Source organism: Plectropomus leopardus, chromosome 2 (assembly GCF_026936395.1).
Source record: "Plectropomus leopardus strain MGB_pleo_1.0 chromosome 2, ASM2693639v1, whole genome shotgun sequence".
Classification (NCBI taxonomy): Eukaryota; Metazoa; Chordata; class Actinopteri; order Perciformes; family Serranidae; genus Plectropomus; species Plectropomus leopardus.
This window is the reverse complement of record NC_142177.1, coordinates 34,568,884-34,589,224: the sequence shown is the minus strand read 5'-3', so window position 1 is coordinate 34,589,224 and position 20,341 is coordinate 34,568,884. Positions and strand designations below refer to the sequence as shown.

The window sequence follows — 20,341 nt, the reverse complement described above, 5'->3', positions numbered from 1 at the left end:
AAAATAAGCTTTTATTTTCGACTTCATGAGGAAATTTGAGGCACTAAACTACTACAACAAACTAACAAAAGTAGTAAAAGATAAGGGACTGTTCGTTATTTATCAGAGGTTAGAAAAGACTAGGAGTAGGACTAGATTTTGTATTTTGCTCCTCCTGCTCCTTATCAGACATGGAGTGTAAGTAAATGAGGTTCATTGATCATCTGTTATATATGTTCACTATTTTATATTTTATTTTTTCCATATGCATAGTGTTTTATATATATATATTTAAATGTTTGACATAAAGTATGTTCAGTTCAGTTCAAGTCAGAGAAAGGGGTGGCTTGGGTGTGATTTATTTATTTTTTCATATTTCATGTTTTACCCTCCCCAAAGCTAAAAATATTTTTCCTTGAGCCTTTCTGAGTGATTAAGGGAAAATGCATGATCCTCCGTCCCCCATTAATTAGTTGTTGGATTTTTAAAAACTTACCCTTTGAGGGTTGAAATTTTGAAGTTGAGGATGAAATCCTTGAGTTGAAAAGAAGCCTAATTTTGCTGTTGTTGTGCATGCTTGTCAGTAAGTGCAAAGTTAGTGTTTTTTGTTTTTGGCAAAATTTTAAATGAGTCATGCAGAATTGAGTGATTTTGATGAAAATCACTATTTTAAGATAATGTTTGATTTGGTCTTTTCCTGACAGAAATATTTTTCCCACACAATGTGTTCAAGGAGCATCAGAAATTTGAAAATTCAGTGATAATTTCTGTTTATTATAGTCTCTGGCTATGATAAATGTTTTAATTTTGGTGATTTGTTTTCTTTGAAAAAAAAAATGCAGTAAAATAAATACAGAAAACAGCCATTTAAAGGTGCATGCCCTTCAGCTGAGACAAAACAAAAAGCACAAGTCCTTCCCCAGTGCTTAAAAAATATTTGACATGCCTCCCCCTTTTTGGAGCACCCCGTCCCCTCTCATAAATAACAAACAGTTCCTGAAAAACAAACAAACAAAAATCCCATAAACAGTCGATTGCAATACTTGTCAATTTGCTGCCACCAAAGAGGCTGAGGTGGCTTTGCCTTTTTGAAAGAGACTTACACCACAAGTGTGTATTTTTTATCTCTGCACTCTTGAGTGACATCAGCTGTATCGGTGCTGTCTGCCGCCTCCAAAGGCTCTGGAGTGAGCTCGTCTAGTCTACAGAACCAGCTGCTCGATTATTTCTCCATAAGCAACTTTTTTCCTTTGTGCATTTGTCATTCCATTTCCTTTTTCATTTCCTCAGAGGCGAGTGTAGTAACTTCCACTGCATTAAGTTTACGCGCAGTAGATGGCCGGATAAGTTTGCCTAGGTAGAGTGAAATTGCGGCATTATAAAAAGTTTGGGTATCTTGTTATGTCATTGATTAGGATTTCTATTTCAGTATCGCTAAACTTATTTTCTCTTGTTTTTGTGGGCTTGTTGAAGTCCCTACCTTTGGTGGATTCCACTGCTACATGTTTGAGCTCTGCCTCACTTTAGCCTGAAGGCAGTCTTTTTGCTTAATTAGCTGCAGCTTTGGTAAATTAGATGCTAATTTCACACAGACTTTGGGCACAAATACCATGAAGGCTATACAGCAGTATCTTTTATGTTCGATAATCTTGCCTTTTATCTTGTATTTACTGCACTGTTGTCACTGGTGCTCACACTTTATACATGAAAACTTTTCTATGTGCAGAGATACACCTTTGATAGGTGTCATAAGTCATGAGTTATGGAGGGAAATTTTTAGTTAAGTATTTTCAAATAATTTTTGGTACATGCCACAAGTGACAAGTAATTTTAAATTCATAATCAAATTGCCATTTAGCTCCACTACAGTATGATTGATGACATCCGTAAATATCAATTCAAATGAATGTGATGGCGTAGTAACTCCAAATTCAGAGGTATTTGTGGGTCTGTGAACACACGCTAGGCGGAGCGCTCCATCAGTTTTTTTTTACTCAGCAGAAATTTTGGACAGGGTGGACAGTTGATCAGCTGATCCATTCAGAGCTGATCGGGTCAGTGGATGAGAGGATCTGCTGCTCTGAGTGATTGCAAACTTTAAGACCTGGCACAATGAACGGTTTCGCTTTCAATGTGCCTGACATTCTACTGCTCCATCTGTGCCCAGAGTATGCTCTTTGCTGCAGGAGCATATGGTGTATATATTTTAAAAGTGTTCCTAATGAATGGTCTAGCTTTAAAAATAGAAAAACAAGTTGTAGCCGCTGATATTTTAATTGTGGCCAGCTGCCACAAATGAATGAATGAATGTGCGGGAAACGCTGGATGAACACAACTTCTAAGAGCTATTGATAAAGCTCCCCAGAGCAACGTAACTGCTATCTGTAGTGAACATGTTTGAAAGGATGCTCTGGACTGAAAAAGAGCAAATGTTATACTGTAAATGTAGTTTAATTTATAGTGTGTCTTCATCTGGAACCTGTCCTGGATTTGTCTGGATGTGCACGCTGCTTCTTACATTAGTGATCCCGGTTGTCACACAGTCAGACTTTGGGCTAGCCCTGTGGTCATGGCGACTTATCCTTATCAAGTAAGCAGAAATAATTAGTCCAAAACCCTCTGCTCTTTCATCTTAGTCTCTTCTAAAGCTGCTCACACAGTTCACTCAGCATGATGCGAGCTACAAAGTAGTTAATTTACTGTAAGGCCTCTATACTGAACTGGCAGCAGTGAAGCAATCCTGATGAATGGCCCTATTAAGGAGAATGGAATGTAATTATTATTATTATTTTTTGGTCTCCACAATGTGCTTCATCCAAAAAAATAGCATTATTATCATAAGTTTCTTTTTCCAAAATGGTGATTTAAGCTCAAGGCTGCTATCAGTTTTAGAATATATGCACTTACCATATAGAACATGTTGTACCTTTGCTGTCAATCCCGTAGGATGGGACTAATCTCTCCAGGGCTCGGATGTGCTGACGACACAGTCAGAGACTGTAAAACTGTAATCTCATATAAATTCCATGTTCCAAGGGCTCCGCTCAGACAACAGTGTGATGTATGAAGTCACTGGCAGAGAAAAGGGCAGGTGACGAAGCTGAAGACTATTTGATATTCAGGCGGGTGGCTTCCGCAGACTGTCCTGAGTGAGATGTAAAGACCCCTGCAGTTCAGTCAGGGGACAGTAAACAATGACAACAGCCTCTTGTTATTGTGACGTCTGAATTTGCTGATGATTTTATTAACTAAGGGCTACTAGTTACTTTTATACAAGCAGTATGCATCAGATTTTGTCAACCTGAGATGTTCACCACAACCAAAATACTTTAAAGTGATGTTCAAGGGATAGTTTACCCAAAAATCCAAAAAACAATTTTTGCATGTACCCGTAGTGCTCTCATTCAATCTAGATTGTTTTGGTGTGAGGTGTCGAGACGTCTTCTTTTCTCTCCAATATCATGAAACTAATGGCACTCTGCTTGTGGTGCCTAAAGCACCAAAAAACACCAAAACAAAATAAACAAAAAAAAAACAAAAAAAACCCTGCTTGATCAAGATAATTCACAGAGCTAACGGTAAGCAGTTCAATGTAGGAACTGTTTCTTTCCACTGAATTACATCAGCCAACTTTATCATTGTGCAATAGAAAGAGAGCACCTGCTGCTAGCTCACCTAGCACCTGAGCTGAATGATGTTACATGTCAGCTTAAGAAAACGCCATGAATGTTTACATCTCGGGTTGTCACAAAAAGGAGCCTCTTGTCCAGGAGTAGATGCATGCTTCCTTTTGCATGATGATGCGGTAGCAAGAACTGCACTCGGTAACCATATCAGCGCAGAAGGAAGTGTACATTTACTCATGGATAAAAGCCTCGTTTTTGTGACAACCCGAGATGTAAACATTCATGGCGTTCTCTTCTCGCCTTTGAGCACCTCAGGCCAAGTGCCATCTACAGCCGATATCTCCAACACTCTGCAACTTACACCAAACCAGTCAAGACTGATAAATGGTACTGCAGGTAACAGGAAAAACATGTACCTTTGATTTTTAGGGTGAACTGTCCCTTTGAGTCTGTAGAATCCAAGTGTTTGTTAGTTAAGTGTCTTGTAGCTTTTTTAATTGGATAGTCACTGACCTTGGCAGGACCTCCTTTCCTTAGAAAAGTCTTCTAATTGAATACCATCTAGATCACTGCGGCTGGACCACAGAAAAGCCACTGCAATACCAGTGGTGTTGTCTGAGAAGCAGGTAGCATTTATACTCCTTTGAAATCTGAACACGTTCTTACTGTTGGGTATTCTTTAGAAAATTGCATAAGGCACTAGAACAAGTGTTACTTGGAAGGATGTGCTCTGTGTACAGGGAACACTCTGGTCTCTCGCCAAAGCTCTCCTGCTTGGCTTTGTAGTCTGTCCTCACTGCAAAATGCCATCTTCGCTTTGCCCCCCCCCCCAAAAAAATGCTCCCCCATCACCAGATGTATTTCTGCTTTGAACAGCACCCAGACAAAATCAACCTCTTGCCAAGTGCTCTGCAGCTAAGAGTCAGCAATAGGTAATCAATAGAGATTTACAGGAGAACTTTTCCCAACCATCAGTGCGTGACATCTTCACTGTCACTTGACTGTACAAACAGCAAAGTTCAGCTGTAGGGCTACAGTAATTTCTGTGGGTCTGTTGAGTTCAGGCATCCATATTGAGGTTGTGCTTCAAAGTCTAAATATCTGTATCGGGTTAGTTAACAAGACTGCACATAAAAGAAACACAGATTTCTCTGAGTAGCACAGTGGGGGTGGGGGGTGGTGGACTTTGCTGAATGCCACACTTCGCCATAATGGAAATAATCCATGCTGCTTTATTATGTTCATGTTATAATGAAGTTCTGGGTTTGTTGTATAATTATGCACGTATAAAGGCAGCCATCAATGGTTGTAGGTTGAATCATAGAGATGGTGAGTAGCTAGAAAAAGTATGTATTTAATTATATAAACTGAAATACTTAAAACACATGAGGGCGGCACAGTCGATCAATGGGTATGGTAGAATTGTCACCTCATAGCAAGAGGGTTTTGAGTTCGAACCCACTGATTTGGGAACTTCTGTGTGAAGTTTGCGTGTTCTCCCAGTGTCAGTGTGGGTTTTCTCTTGAGCTCTCCAACTTCCTCCCACAGTTGCATAATTTGATGAGTGATTGATTGATTTATAATATTTTACTTTCTGCGCCTTCAATTTGGATTTGAGTGGGTTTTTTTGCTCAAAGATGTTGCATGCTTCATCTTGTATAGCTGCTTCACATTCTAGCTTAAAATAGGGGAACACATAATGTGACACACTGGTTTTGAACTTGCCTGCAAGAAAAAGCTGGTGTTTCACTAATTTTATTGGCTGAGTTGCATCAGGTGAACTAATTTAAGACATGGAATTAGTCTTTGGTCTGTGAAACCAGTGTCACCAATGCTACAATAGTTAAAATAAAAAATTTTTTAAAAAACTCAGTCAAAATATTTTAATTCTTAATAAATTATTGGTTATAATTCTTAGTCTGGAAATGACAGCATTTGGTTTTGGACCAGTGTTGCCAACTTTGTTACTTTCATGCTGAATGTAGCAATTTCTCAGACCCTTTTAGTAACTTTATACCTAACAAAAAAAATGACAACCTCTTTAGACCATCAGGAAAAAAGAGGGACATATGATTACAAATAATCTCGCACATGCTGCTCACAGTAATCACAGTCCACGGCTCTCCCACCATCACCACATGGTCACTCTGCACCCCCAATAAATAAATACATAAATAAATAATTACACAAGGGTAGTTTGCTGCCACTATAGGCTGTAGCCCCCCTATGACTGTGAATAGGATGATGAATGGCTGAATGGATGGACTTTAAACACATGGTTTGTGAATGATTGTTGTAACATGTTGCAGGTCTGTTTGCCTGGAAAGGTTGCAGGATTTGTATATTGGTTTCCACACAGCTGTATGTGGTGAATTGATTAAATGCTTGATTAAACACTAGGCGGAGGAGTCTGGCAGCCTAATTCAAAAGCATATGCAAATAATCATGTTTTGTGGATTATTGCCTTTTATGCACCCTTTCTCACAAGCACATGCACGCATGCACGCACACACACATGCACGCACGCACGCACACGCTCGCACACACACACACACACACACATACATACACTTGTCAGTGCAATCTTGCTAATGCACTTTCAAAACCATATATTTCACAACCATCCCAAATCACACAGAGACAGACACAAAATCAAGCAATTTAATTTCAGAGCAAAGTTATGTATCCGCAAACAGCTTGCACATACAATTTAAGCAAATCAAGTAGCATTCATGTTATCCACGCAGTCTCACACAGAAATTGCTTTACAACAGGCCATGGCATATTTTGTTGAGGATTACAGTTTGCAGAGTTCCAGCAAGTACACAGCCTCAGGCAGTGTTTCCCAACCTTTTTTTCCTGCCATGGCACACTTTCTATGTTCAAACGATACCAGAGCACACGGCTCTTCCATTAGCCACAAATATCACACACATGCTCATGGCCTACGGATATATTGTTGCTTACCTCCTTAAGATATAAATGTTGGCTTTTTTTCCCAAGGAAAAACTGTACCTGCATAACAAGTTTTCACATGTGGGTTTAATACATGAATATATATATATATATATTTATATGTATATATATATATATATATATATACCTTATGTCCACTGAGACCTTATATATACCCTCTGAAATCATTCAAGGGAAAAAGTATTTTCAGCACTGCTTTACAGCATGAGTATAGCTGAGCAAGTGGTATCTTTTTCATACAGTAGTTCTTGTCCTGCAATAAAATGTGAAATATTATGAAAGCTTTCATAAGACTCATAAGTGATGATTTGTCATGCTTTGTCACGAATCACATTTGCCAAGTCTGTCTCATTATCCGAGCCTGAATCAATTTAAAAAAAAAAATCACTTTGATATACAGTAAATGGGCATGGGTTTAAATGTGTGTGTGATTTCCGTTCTTCCTATTTTCTCAGTAAGTTGGTCTGATTGGCTGTCCTGCCAGTACTTGATGTTCCTTTCTACTTTTCTCTTACAGCCACATGCTGGATTGAAGCCGGTTCAAGCCAAACAGCATCACTCTTGTGGATAAACTGAAATGTGAAATGTGATGAGCTCAGCTTCCCCTGGTGCACCTTCACTAATAGCAAATCCCTTCATTAACTTAATCAATATTTCCCCAGGTTCTGCGTGGTCACATATATTGTTACTTTGTTTTGCATACGAGAAGATGGCAATTTTTCCTCTTAGTGGTTATTGTTCTGTTTTCTTATTTCCTGTTGTCATTGTTTGATGAAGGCAGCTTTATCATTCAGATTACATTTTTTGAAGGTCTTGTTTCAAGATTGCCTCCCACAGTTTACATAAAATTTCATTTATTCAAGCCTTTGGGTAACATGTGGTTTTGTGTCTCGCTGTCATTCATTTTTTTTTATTAGTTTTTCATGTTTTGTCGCATAAAATCACACATAGTTAGGATGACACAAAAAAACAATTCAAATTGTCAGTTTGAAGTTTTACAGCTTGTGTGTAAAGGCATATTTTTTCAGCAAAGTTATGATATTTAAAAAGCTCTTGCTGTCTGGATTTTTCTCTCCATTTACTTTTTTTAATATTCCATTCATGTGGGCACCGAAACACTGAGCTAATGTTCAGCCTTTGGTCAATGTCAGGCCATCATTGTGTCTGTTGTCCTAGTTTTGCAGTGTGTCCATCACCACTGGCACTTGTTGGCCCTTGTTGCCTTTTTCGTTCAGTTCAGCATGTTGATTTGTCTCCGGTATAGTTGGTAAGAGAAATCACTGTAATTGGCAGTTCAGCTCTGTGCAGGAGAAGAGAAATGAAAGTGGTATAAGTCAACAAACTAAATAGATATAACTGCGGCTGGAGTAACTACATGACTCGCCCACCAGCGGCATGACTCGCCTACCATCAGTCTGCGATTTGCTTTTTGGTCCAGAAGTGGAAGCCCCTGAAGAAAATGTTAAGTTAATGTTTATCTTGCTATGAAGTGTTACGCTTAAAGAAAGGTGGTTAAGGTTAGTATCAGAGTACGGTTTACATCCCATTACTCATAGCCTTTCTCCACCCAAATTAGCATGTGCATGCGGTAAGGCTTTGCTATATGAAGAAATATATTGTCTGACAATAAAAAAAAGTCTACCATTTCATATTATGCTATATCATTCAGTTAGTTTAAGTCATCTTATAATGCTTTGCATCTGTCCATGTGGCCGAGGGGGCTTCTACATAATGCACGGCACCAAAACAAACAAACATGGAAGAGCTGGAAAGCGATGCTGACATTTAGTCACATTTTGTGACCACAGAACACCAATGGGACTTACAAACACCATTAATATACACGGTAACTTCTTTATTTGTAACTGTAGTTACAAATCGCTCAAGTCAGGAGGGCGTTAGATCAAAACAAAGTTGTTATATTAGGTACAATTATTCCTTTTACCATTGAGCTCGTTATCAAAAAAGTGACAAATATAGAATACTGCTGCCTGCTGATATAAGAGTTATTTCCACACACAAAGGTGTGGCATGTACGTGCTTGTTGGCCGTTGGTTGTAGTCTTTGTGGTGTGTTGAGTTTGGTATTTGTTTTGATGTTGGCTATGTTGTGTCTAGGCCTTGTCATGACAGGCATAAATGGCTGGGTAAAAGTATATATTAATGTATGGATTACTGAGTCATGCAAATAAGGATTCATCAAATGTGTACCTTTGCTTGACATGAAGTCTGAAGTCATAAATGTAGAGTTCAAGCGTATGGGAAACATTGCATAGATAGTAGTATTGTCATAATGTACAGGTCCATATGGAGACATGGTTATTAGAAAACGTCTGCGGCAACAGTGTATCCCAAAGCTGACAAACAGGAAATGAGATAATCTCCAGGATACTGTGTGCTTGTAAACACCGCCAATGTCATAACAGATGACTGCAAATATCATTGAAGCTCACATAAAATAAGATGGAGGCAGCCTTTTCACAGGGCAGGATGATTTGGCACAGTACAAAAATATGTCCTCTGCAGCAGATGATTCAGTAAGCACAGAGGCTGTGCATGAATACTTACCTCCTGATTAACCTTTTAATACATTCGATTTGATTTATTTAATTTTTGTCTGCGGATGCCTTTAAAATTCGATCCGATGCTTTACTTTGGTGAAGAATAAGAGATAATGTGAATAATCTCAGAATATCTTTGGGCCAAGATGGAGATGGATTTCTCTGAAACACAATGTTTAATGACTCATTATTGCGGTCAGCCACTGAAAATAGATGAGATAGACATTTTATCCTGATTAACGCGCCTAATGGGTTTGCCCATAAAACCAAACTGTTCCTTCAGTGATGCATGCTGAGTCTGTCTCTCTCGCTCATATTTTCAGGTCGATAATGCATACACTAATCCATCAAGATTGACAGTGATCATTAGAATAATAAGGAGAGCAGATATTTGATATGAACTCTCTTGGTGGCTGTTCCCAGTTGAATGAAATTGTCTGAGACACGCCGGCAACCTTGACAGCAGAAGCCAATAACTCGGTGAAATTCATCATCCATCCCCACAAAAGTTCATCCCCAAGATAAACTTTTCCATTTGCAAATAAATAGAGATGTATTTTTTTTTTACTTACTCTGGCACACAAGCAGACATTGTTTGAGCTCCCTGCCCTCGTGTCTCAGTAGAGAACCAGCTGAGACTATGTGTGCTAATGTACTACCCATAAACAATCTATATTTACTAAAGTGTTATCAACCCAGTGCTGAAGGCATAAACATAATTTGTTATGCAGGCAGCATGGGTAAGGTGTGTGCTTCATTGTGTGTGTGTGTACTGTATATTTGTGTGAGTGTTGGTTTTTCAGGTGTGAATGTTTGGAAGCAAATATGCATGTGTGTGGTTCAGAATTATGTGCCAAAGAGAGCCGGCAAATATTTTTATATCTCTAAGCAAGTTTTATTTTAGCATCTTATTAAATATTAGTTTGCAGCTCTGTTGCAACTCTCCAAACTGAATTCCTCAACAAAATTAAAAGCGCCTCCATTAACCGTGTAATGAAGTATGTTATAAAGAAGCCCAACATACTTACTGGCTGAGAGGCTATGCTGCAGATTAATGCACGGGGACAATGCTTAACTCAGTGTCCATGTTTAAATAGAGCCATCTCATCCTTTCATGACTAAGGTCAGCACTAGAGTTGCACTGGTAGTGTGATGGAACTAATGGAACTAATGGAACCAGCGGCCATTCATTTCTCAAGCACTTGTACAGTACTTGGATCAGAAATGAAGCTTATCATGATACAGATATATTAATGAGCTGCACTGTAGCCGGTGAAATACTTTTTAAATGGGGTGTTGAGAATGGAAGGACTCACTTTACCCCAGTTACAGACAGAATGATACTGGAAGAGAGGCATATGGATTAGTACTGTCTATGAGCAGGTCACTGATTGAACTATTTTTAATGAATGTTACACGCAAATGATACCATACATTTAGTGCTGACACACCTTAATTTAGCATTTACAACAGCCTTTCCCACATAGGAGACTTTGTGGTGGTTTTGCCTCTTTTTGTTGTTTGTTATTGTTTTGTGTCTCTTTGAGGTCATTTTTTTTCTATTTTTGAGGTAATTTTGTGCCGTTTTTTTGGTTGTTTCTCTTTGTAGTTAGTAGTTTTGCTCCATAATAGTTATTTTGTGCCCCTTTGCAGTTGTATTGCATCACTTTGTGACTTATTTATATCCCCTTTTACACTGATTGTTCAAGGCGTGACAAACCGTAACGCTACCTTGGTGCCTCACCGTTTTGTATAAAAGGCATGATATTGGAATTAAGGGACAGACTTGACCATGGCCCTGATGATGAGATGCTTTTATCTGTTGTTATGCCAGCAACTCACCGGGGTAGATTTTTAAAAAGCAGCTGGTAGCAGTTAGCAGCTAACTCAAAGAGGAAGAACAGCAGCCAAAATGTCCAAAAATTTTGGAGACAATGAGGTGCTGGTGCTCCTTACCCTTCGAGCAGAAAGCAAGATCAGCCATTATATAACGGACTGTAAATGTTATCACATTATTATTTATAGTGCACTGCCGACATATATATTATATGTCACATAGAGGGTGAAGCTGTTGTGTTACGTGTCACAGCTGTTACAGCTGTCACAACTGTCAAGCCTGTCACGCCTTCTTTGTTTCCACAATGCTGACATGCTATCTAAAGTCACACGCCCAAACAATGGCATTATGCTGCCATTGTTTGGCTCTGCCTGTATAAAAATACAAAGGTGGAATAAAGAAGGGACTATAGCATGATATCTGTGTAAAATGGGCTCATGCCTCCTTCTGGTTGGTACATCCTAATTTTGGTGACATTATGCAGAGGAAGGCCAGAGGGGCCCTGATACTGTGGACCCTAGTAGACTCGTTCAGTAATCCATCCAATAGGGTGTTTATTTAAATAAATTGTCATTTAATTTGCATCACGTACTCCTGGGGTTTTGCCTCACATTCATCAAACTTAGACTTCTTCTTGAGTAATGTGCTTGACTCAGGTGTGCAAATATGGTTTTAAAAACTGGCACAGATTCATGAGGCAAAGGCAACATGGGGCTTCCTTTATTGATCTTCAAGAAAAGGTTTTCAAAGCCCATATTTCTAATGTCTAGATATCATTTTGATATATAACAGCCCTGCAGTGTCTTACATCTTAGTTTTCATAAACCTCTTTTTCTTATCATTTTCTATTTATTTCAGGTGACATCACAGTGTCACACAAAATACATTTTTAAGTGTCTATTTTTAAGTTAAGTAGCACATAGGTGCACTTTATGTTTCTGATGGAAAATTAAGCTGGTGATAAGTAGGCCGATTTTAGGTTGTTAATCATTTTAATAGGATTGTCGCATTTAAAAATGTTTGCACTTTGAATATTTGCATGTCTGTATTGATAAAGTAATGGTACTTTAAAAAAAATGATTTGCCAACAAAGTGAAACCTGGGGTAGGCCATTTTATTTTGTGGTCATTGGACAAAAATCCCACAATAAAGGAAGAGGTTTTATTCACACTTGCTGCCATTTTCTGTAACCTTTTCAGGAGACCTGCATACCCAGCTTTAATCATGCTTAAAATGTTGCTAAACAGAACAATGGAATAAGCAGCTTTGCTGCCATCACAGGAGTGTTTAGGTCACTGAATTTCAGGCCAAACACAAAGTCTATAGCTCATTGCCTAAGATGAAAATTTTAAGTGCTTTGAAAATAGATTTGTGAAATACAACATCATCTTGTTAAAATTAGGTTCTAATATGCTGTAATTAAAATGACCTCAGTGGTTATTCAAATAGCCTTAAGATACATTTTATCACAAATTCTCATATGTTCTTACATAGCAGGTGAATTGATTGAATACAGGGTGTAATTTTGGGATTAACTGAAGCTTTATTGAGTAAGGCAAAGATAGAATATGCATTTTTCTACAGAGGATGACAAACTGAAATGATCAAAGGACGTGTTACATTTAAAAATAGCAATAGACATGTCTTAATTAAAAACTCCTGCTCCAAATGATGGTAGCCTATCTTGTGAAATAATGTCACATGGCTGCCCTTAAACCTCATTAAATTTACTTGATTGAAGAAATTTACAGAAACGAACCATCCAGTTTTGACAGTGTAATTATGGCCCACTGGATAGAAGAATGCATTTTGGAAAAAAAAAGCTTAAATTGCCTTTGGCTCTACAATAGCTAATATTGTTTTCTAATGTGATTCTACCTGAAAAAGGCCAAAAAATACACTTAACTTACCATATTTTGGCTTCCTCAGCAATTAAAATTACCCCTCATAGTCTCACTGAAAGGGATACTTTACTGTCAATTTTCAACCAACTTTGTATCGTAACAATGTGGGCAGTTTGTGACAATGAACTATGTTAAACTCTCCGGATCTACTTGCTCATTTGCCAGCAAAATACTCTTGGGATGTTTCTCAAACTACAGATTGTACTTCTTCAGAAGTGGGCGCCATACTTGTTTCTGTATTGTGAAACATTTAAGGCTGAAAAAAAATAATTAAATGGTAAAACTAAGTGGTGCCGATCAAATATAAACCAAGATTCTGTTACTGCATCGTTTATTTGTTGCCTGAAATGTTTTCAGAAACACAAGCTCGCTATACATCTGTTATGAGAGTTTGCATGTCGCTGGCTGGCAGCCATATTGTTTTTTGGACAAGCAACTTGCATCGTGTCACCCAACAGCAGGACTGTGTGGTGCAGTGCATTCTGGTAGTTGGAGGTTTTCTAGCTCTTGAGAAAAAGCAAATGACGTTTTCTCTAGTCGTGTAGCACCAATTTTTTTTCTTTCCACTGCAGACAACCTAACTTCAGATAGCAGTGAAATACCTCTTTAATATCATTTTTTTAAATGTCCTTGTTCATTTTCAAAATTCACAAGCTTTTTTTAAGTTCAGTCGGTGAGATATTTGGTGGCATTGGGATAGTCTGCCATTGACCAGGGAATCAATACAAATGCTTGCTTATTTGTGATCTGTTGCATAACAATATTCCTGCATAGAATTCAGAGTTTTTTTTCCTAACATCAGTGATGAAGATTTGCATTTCCAAGAAATATCACATATGTTGAAAAGCATACAACCCCCTTCAGTAAGCAGATCTGTAGGCATGATGTATAGCTACAGTATGCTGAAATGGAATATAAAATCAAAAGTCTATTCAACATACTGTGTGCTTTTGATATGCTGTGAAACAGCTGCCATGCCATTAAAATCCAACCCATGACAGTTCATATATAAAGAACTATATCCAAGCGTTTTTGTTCTTCTTGTACTGCGTCATTCTAATTTTTAATCATGCTGACACAGCATGACTAAGAAGTACAAAACATAAAATGATTTTTTAAACTTATTGTATATCTCTACTGAGGCTTCAATAGTTTTCCATTAACATTTGATGGGAACACATGGGCACCTATAAAATGCTTTTGTTTTTTGGTTGTTCAGAGCTGTCTGATGCATTTTGTTGAAAAGAAATTATAAGGTAAACCTTGACATTTTGTTGTCTAGAATGACAAGGCAGATGACAGTTTGTCGGTGCATGGAGTGCCACCAAATAAATAAAAAGTAAGAGAGAAATAAACCATTCTTAGTCTTAATGTTTGGAAGTGCAAGTTACACTGGAACATTTTAGTGTTTAACTTTCAAGAGATTATTTTGAAGCTCAAGAAAACTAAATGTAAGCAGACCTTTTTAAAATGTCTTTTCATTGCGCAGCTATTTTTTTCTCCGTGGTGGGATTTTTTTATGCTTTCTTCATGGCCTGAGGATGAAATTCCTTTTTCACTTTATGCCTGCGGGGCCTGCCAGTTAGTTCAGCAGGTTGGTGTTAAGTATCTTGCTTAAGGATAGTTCCTCATTTATGGATGCACAGTGGTCTTGCTCAGGCCCCTCGCTTGGAATATGACCTTACTAACCACTAGTCTGTGCAGCTGGAGGAACTAAATATGCTGATTTCTGACAACCCAGCTGAGTCTTTTATATAACCAAGCAGGCTGGATGGGAATCCAAAGCAAGGCTACTGTGTTACCAGTCATATAGCTTATGTAAATAGCCTTGAAGAATGAAAAAGGTGTTCTTTGACACATCCTTGGAAATCCGGGCGAGATTTGAAGATATCTCATTTTCAGGGTACATGTTATTTGGATATACACCCCAAGTCAGAAATTCATATATTCATAGTCTTTTCCTTGCAGCCATACATTTTCCATGTAGGCTTTGAATATGAAGATGTGGAAATTGGATAAACACTTTCATTGTTGAGAGGCATCTCTTCCGCACAACCTCCCTTAAATTATAGAACGATACTGTGTAATGTTTTGAGCCCAAATTCTTATCTTTGAGTGTTATTTGGTTGGCCCATGCTCTGTCAGAACAGTATTCAAGATTTTTTTTGTGCGCATGTTAACATGCTACCAGTTTATAAAAAAAAAAAACCAACAACAAAAAAAGGGAGGCAGAAATAGGGATCCATTATGAAATCAGATAGCTAAAACTGAATGTCAGGAATTCCATTATGCTGCTGAAGTATAAAGGCTAGTTAAGTCAAGTCAGTTTTATTTATATAGCCCATTATCACAAAACATGGTTTGCCTCAGAGGGCTTTACAGTGTACGACATCCCTCTGCCCTTAGACCCTCACATCACCCAAGGAAAAACAGCAATAATAGACACAGATGCATGTCATATTACAATAATGGTAGGTGTGGAATTAGTAATGTTGAGACTTTCTTAGTCTAAGTTTTAATGAATCAAAAATATATCACAGTTCCTGATGTCCCATAAGAAACCATTGGGCCAGGTTGTTTAGTTTGTTTTTCAACACCTCTACAATGACAAGTAGAATGCAAGTTCAGTTAATGCCCATCTTCCTCATCTTTTCATCAAAGTTTTCTGTGTTTACTAATGTTTACTTTTGAAAACCTTGACCAGGCTAGCTAGCTAGAGGTCAGAGCTAGGGTTGCAGCATATTTAAAGATGTACAGTGATATGATTGTTGATGATTGTCATACTGTGTACATGCTTATCCACAATATTGGAGAAAGAAATGCAACTGGACGGTGAATCTCACTTTTACATTTGTTCAAGATTAACCATTCTGTTTTTATTCCTATAAGGGTAATTTTGATTCAAAATAATAATAATAATAATAATAATAATAATAATAATAATAATAATAATAATAATAATAATAATTCTGTAAAACATTCTGGGGCGGTTATTGTACTGGGAAAATCTCATATTGTTGCAACCCTAATTAACGCAAAAATTCAGCCCAATTTTTGCCCAAATTTAGCAGAAAGATGCGACGTCTGGAAACGACTGTGCTTATTTCACTTGTGTGTATATGTGTATCTATACATGATAGGCGATTCATTTTTATTCAAATAGGCCGGTTGTCCTTCACCTTAAAAAGACAAATATGTAGCTTAAATATAAATTAATGAGTACATCGATTGTAAAGAACAAAACATTTACTGGGAATGTGCCTAGTCAAGTTTTAGGAAGCGTCATTGAAACTCATAGATCCCATTTCATTCAGATATCTTGAGGAAAGAGTTCAAGGGATCCCTCTGGGAACCGCCACTCCAGATGTTCCCTTGTCAGAAATTGCCTGCCTGACAGTTATGCTGACATGGTTTATACCAATGGATGCTTTCGGTTGTCTAGTTATAGAAGATACCACTACTTTTGCCTATCTGAAAGATGAGCATGCCACGGTCTCTTAAATACAGCAATATCAGCCTCCATTTATTTTCTCCAGAATAGCCCATCGAGGGCACCTGCAATTGTATCAGGGGGCCGATGTTCCCCCCGGACCCTCCTTTGGGAATGGCACTGAAAAAGAAGTACTAGCCTCAGGAAAAAATAAAATAAAATGTTGTTAGGGAGGAGTCTTTCCATCTACACCGATCACTTAGTAATAAATCTGCCGTGTAGAAGGTCATTAATCTTCCCAGCAAAATGGGAGTGGAACTGTAAACTTAGTTAGAGCATTATTCATGAACACAAACTTATTTTCCAACCAAGTTTTTACACCCACTCGGAAACGTCCCTGCGATTTATTAACACACCCTTCTAAAAGTCAATGACAAAAAAATGTCAAGCTTTTTCTCTCCCTCAAAAAAAAAAAAAAAAAAGCCACAGGGGGCCGTGCATTCATTCCACTGCGCTCACTTTTCCAGCATGTGACACATGCTGCTGTTGAGCCTCCTCATTAGACCATATAAGTGGAGTGGCTGTCATGGCTGACACAGGTATGAAATGCACACCAGGGCAGAATTTGTGCTTGTGTTGGCGCCTTGTCTTCACTGTGACTGTCATCCATTTTGGATTGTCATGGGGTGGGGTTGGAAGGCATATGAGTGCCATGCTGACCCCCTTGGGAATTGTCACATTTTAGCTGAGACCTCAGTTACCTCGGGATAAGCCACTGTCTGCATGCTGTAAACTATGCTTCAGTCTATGTAGAATACCGAGCCTGCAAGAGGATGTAATCTGATTGATTGGCAGATATTTATGTCTGGTCCCACACCACTAACTCCCAAAGTGTTCCAGCCTATTAGCTTTAGTTAAGAGTGATTTCCTCGGAGACATGGCAAAAAAGCCGTATTTTGGCAAGTGAGCACCGATGTCAAATGACTCAATTAATCAATTCCGGTGCCAAATTGACAGCATTTAGAGTATGTTGTTTTATCATAGCTCTCCTGCTGTTTCTCATTACATTTACTTTCACACCTTGAAATGCAACTTGAATCCCAATTATAGGAAGAAGTATTTCTTTGCATGCACCAAGAGTCCATTAGGCCCTGCCAGGAAGTGGTCCAGACTTATCTGAATCCGCGCTGTACATGTGCTTTGCTATCTTAAACAGGTTATTATAATAGACCTCTGTATATGTGTCAAGACAGCCATTGGTTTTTCAATGAATTCTCAGTGTAATGTATTGCATCATAGTTTCTGACTGACTGCTCTGCAAACACAGGATCTGCAGATGCTATTTTGGATAGCAAGCTTCAACGAACTGTTATCCCTTCATTAAATCCATTTGTCCATTTCAATGTAAACTTTGTGCACACCAAGGCAGGCATGATGGCATTTTTTCTAATCTACTGAGAAGCAAAATGGCAGCAATTTCACCGGTCCCATTTTGAAGAAAAATAGCTTGAAGTTCATGCATTTATAAACACATTTTGAACAGAACTTGCCAAGGATATTTTACTATTTTAAGAATATGTATTCAAGCTATTCACCATCAGCATATTAGTAATTTAGGGTGAATAGCAACATGCCCTTTTGACTATTTTGCAGTCTGTTTTTCCTGCTGAAGAATATACAGCATAACTGTAACTTCAGATGGTCATGGATGCATACAGTAATCTCCTGCTGAAGTGGCTTACTGTACAAGTGATTTTTCAGTGTGCAATTGTAATACACTATAGAGTCCTGCTCTAAACAATGATTATTCCATGTGAGTCATGAGCAGTATCAGACAGCTTAATCCATCATGGAGTTCAAGCAACCTCTCTTCCACTAGTTTCTGCTGGCCTTGATGAATCTATACCACCTTTCCGGGAGCCTCATAACTTACTGCCTTTAATGTTCAATTCTCACTTCACAGGCCTTGTTCCTTTTATTTTCATAGGCTTTGGTGTAAAGAAGGTACCCTCAATGACAGAGCATTAAGCAGCAATAAGTCAGTGTTTTTTTGGAAATTGTTGGAGCTCGGGCTGTTCCTCGCAACACAGATTCACAGCTCACGCAAGACAATTACTTTTATCACTCCATCACTTTTCGTGCCAGAATGCTGTCCAATCCAACTGTTATGCAATCAGTAAACTTGTATAATAATCTTGTTGTGTAATAATCATTGTCATACACTGTTGCTGTCAAACAGTCGCTACAGATAGATGGATAGATGGATAAGTAAACGGATAGATGTAATCTCTGATTCTGTCATCTCTGCTGAAACTTGCAGCTTGTAAAGAGTCTTCCCTATGCAGGGTTTAAATTTTATTCGGATCTGTTCCTCCTGCATTCTTCAGTTTGTCAGGTTAGGTTGGCAACAGGTATTAAATTGCTCATACTGTGGCTATAAATAGGGATAGGAATTATAAGATTTTATCGATATCATTGCCATTATCAATTCTGCTTACTGGCCTGATTTATTATTGATTATCTTATTAATTCCTTATCAATTTGTTGTGTAGGAAAAAGGTAGGCCTTGGCAGTTTTTCAGCATCATGTTTTATTGCCTCTGAGGCTGAATCATAGACTGTATATACAGGTGGACAACATGAAAGCTTCCCAAAAGTGAAGCTATAACATCTTAATTGCCCCCTGGTGCTGACTCCACTATAGGTCATAAACCCAGGGGGCGGGGCCTATGACCCCACAATACAATATTATCACAATACTTAAGTCAAGTTACAAAATTATTGCTATTTTAAACATGTTGCACCATACTGAATATTGCACAAACATATTGTGTTAAATTGCGATTTCTTATTTTTTTCAACTGCTAATTATATCCCCAAAGTCAACATCTCTTTTATCAGATAAGATTATGTTTTTAGTCTGCCCATCTCAATAAAATCATTTTTATTGCAGATAATAATATCTAATACACTGAAAAGGTAAAATATTTTATTATTCTAGTGGGCTACCAAAATATTATTTTTGTATTTTTAATGTTATTATTTTGTAGAATATTGCCATGCTAAAAAATTTCAATACTGATTGTCTGATTTTTTTCCCCCATCCCTTACCTCCTTGTTTGCAGAAATGACATGGGCCAATCAAAGAAGTCAGAGTACGAATCAGCTAATTTTTTTTCTGTCATTTGAAGTATTTTTAATTTAAGCTGATGTATTTTAAAGTGTTTGTTTTTCTGATATGTTTAGTTTTAGTTATTTTATTCTTTAAAAAGGGGATTTGGTGACAAGATTGACAGCTGTGTGTTGCCATTTGGTGTGCTGGTTTCAATGGCTCTGCCTGTGATTGGGTCGGACAGGTGTATGGCACCGGTACTGCAGAGACTCTGGCTCCAAATGACGTCAGCAGCCAAGATGCCAGCGACTTTATCTGAGATATTTTGACTTAATTTTTGTGCAGTGGGAGGGAAGTGGTGATGCGTTGTCTATGGTCTGGACGCAGTGTAGCTGTGCAGCGGATATGCTTCTCAGTTTGGACACAGTTGCATTCATGCATAGAAAGTGAAAAACATGGCATTCTTGGCATTAATGCCCATATTGCGGAGCAAGTTGTTTCAGCGTATTGCTGGTGTTTCCACCCTCACTTAAAATTATAATTTAACAGATATTACAAGTTATGTTGTTATCTTTATTCATAAATTAAGCCTGTGGACCTTTTCTTTCTCTCTGTCAGGACTCCTCCTTGTAGCAAGTTTCCGGTTGTTGACTGCATGAGTTTGACGTCATTGTTGTGCAACTGCCAGAAAACCATGCCGGCATCCATGAAAGTAATTGATGAGCTCTGAGCCATACATTTCCGATGGATTCTAAACTGTCACTGGGTCTGGATTGCCATCCCTTGCTATGAATGTTTGTTGTTCAGCCTGCAATAGACTGGTAAATTGTCCAGTGATGCCCTTATCTTTTGCTCAGTATACAGAATAAGTGAGCTTTAGAGAGCAGCTGGACAGGAAGACGAAACAGCACCACCAGA

At 38.2% G+C, this 20,341-nt stretch overlaps 1 protein-coding gene across 2 annotated transcripts in view; it reads left to right on the top strand.

Annotated features, from left to right (window-relative positions):
• Window positions 1-20,341, top strand: part of igsf21a (immunoglobin superfamily, member 21a) — a 263,595-nt gene that overhangs the window by 26,954 nt on the left and 216,300 nt on the right. The gene's annotated exons all lie outside the window — the stretch shown is intronic.